The sequence below is a fragment of the Sander lucioperca genome, chromosome 4 (assembly GCF_008315115.2).
Source record: "Sander lucioperca isolate FBNREF2018 chromosome 4, SLUC_FBN_1.2, whole genome shotgun sequence".
Taxonomy (NCBI): Eukaryota; Metazoa; Chordata; class Actinopteri; order Perciformes; family Percidae; genus Sander; species Sander lucioperca.
This window is the reverse complement of record NC_050176.1, coordinates 11,444,172-11,446,192: the sequence shown is the minus strand read 5'-3', so window position 1 is coordinate 11,446,192 and position 2,021 is coordinate 11,444,172. Positions and strand designations below refer to the sequence as shown.

Sequence of the window (2,021 nt, the reverse complement as noted above, 5' to 3'; positions counted from 1 at the left end):
AAAGTAGTAAGGAAAAACAAAAGGGGAGAGAGAATTTAACAAAGATCGCAATGAGGAAAACGCTTCTTTTCAGCATCGGGCTTTTCTCTGGTAATTACTGAAAACAACACAGTCTCCCTACATTGTTGATATCCTTAATTATATTGCTGAGAATATATATATATTTTACAATATAATTAATTGTTGAATGTCAATGAAGACATCCAGTTGGGTGACTTGAAATGATTTGACGGACAAAGCATTTTTCTGCACATTGGCCTTTACAAAAAGAAATCTTTAAAAATAATAACCTACTGTGTTTCTTTTTCTTTTGAAGCAGTCAGATGCCAACACTCAAAGGTATGTCTTGGAGCCAAGAGGGAGGACTTACATCTTCTGCCCATATGACACTGGGAATGAAAACAATCCTAAATATTTCTCTAAGGGTGACTATGGCACAAGAAAGATTCTAATTAAAACCACTGACAAATTGTGCAAAGAGAGGACACAAAAAGGGAAATATTACCTCTGTGATGACACAAAAAATAGGATCCTGCATGAGGCCATCCATGAACTGACCCTGAATGATGGACGACATATTGGTGTGAAATAGATACATACCTATTTGATCCTAAAACAGAAATCAAACTCAAAGTCCACAAAGGTATGTCAGCTGCTCTCTTCTATCTCTAGCTTTCCTTCTTCCCTATTACTGTGTTCATTCTTCCTCCTTGAGCATCTATTGTCTTTCTTTGACAGCTCCTGCACCTCTCAAACCTCCCCTGGTCACATCAAATTTTCAATATTTCAACCACAATTCAAGCCATCACCAGGAACCAGCAGCAATCAGAAAGAATTACAGATTGTTTAAACCATGTGTAAAAGGCTACATTGTATTCAGGAATGCCTATTTTTTTTTTAGATTTATAGAATGATTCATGTACTCCATACATTAACAAATATTTGCTGTCTGTTTTGTGGTGGTTTCTTGTACTCAGTGACAGAGAGTGCCAGTAGTACAAGACTGTGGTTCACACCCCCTACAGATGTGCATACAGGTAATATGTCACACACAACAATTTATTCAGAAAAAATGTGAGGTGCATGGTAGTAGAATTCCAAAGAATGTGTTGATTTTGTTGGGGATTATCCAAGTCTTAGCCAACTTTTAAAAGGACAAAATAAATTCAAGGCAATTTTCTATCAAAAAACTCTTGGTAATGATGCCATCTTACACATTTTAAACATATACAACGCTCTACATAAGTTTTAATATACTTTTTACACAAGGTTTTAATTCATCAAGAAGTTGGTTTCAAATGTGTGCAGCATATGTCACCTTTTAAAAAGGTGAAGCTTATGCATGATTTTCAAATACTAAATGTAATTTACACGTTTATAGTTTATTTATTTACGTGTATATGTAATTTCATATACGAACAAGCAGTTGTGATAAATTAAAAGGCACTTTGGATTTTTGTGAACATTTCTGTCAAGTAAAACTCAACAGGTAAACAGAAAAGATATATATAACTTTAGGCCCCACTCTTTATTTATTGTTTGATCTTCTTACACTATTTGTTTTGAGCACGTGATGTGTTTATGTGGTATTTTCCTTCGCTCTAGTGTTACCACCACTGGCAGGAAAGGGACTGTACTGGTTGTGGCTGCTGCTGCACCTCTGATCTGTCTGTTGGGGTTTTTGTACTTTAGACTGAGGAAACACAGACATGATACAGCAAGAGGTAAGAGACCTTAATTTAACTTGCAAGTCTCTACAACGTTATTATTCACCCAATGATTCTCTGACTGGAAATCAGGGGCATTGGACTCAAGAATTCATCCTGATTATGGTTTGTAAGATCTAATGCTGTTGTGTATTTGAAGAAGATGGTTCTGCACGGATTATCAATCAGCACAAGGAGAATGTCTGCAGCGTCAGCAGCCCCTCCACTAAGGCTGGACACCAACACATCAGTGAGGGCGTCCATCGGCTCTACTCCACAGTTTGCTTCAACACAGAGGCAGCCGCCCAGCCCAGG

At 37.2% G+C, this 2,021-nt stretch overlaps 1 long non-coding RNA gene across 1 annotated transcript; it reads left to right on the top strand.

Moving 5' to 3' along the window:
- LOC116042838 lies at positions 1-845 on the top strand. Its single transcript, XR_004103320.1, has 3 exons — positions 1-90; positions 317-643; positions 739-845. It is a non-coding gene; the product is annotated as an uncharacterized LOC116042838 (long non-coding RNA).
- The last annotated feature ends 1,176 nt before the right edge of the window (positions 846-2,021 follow it).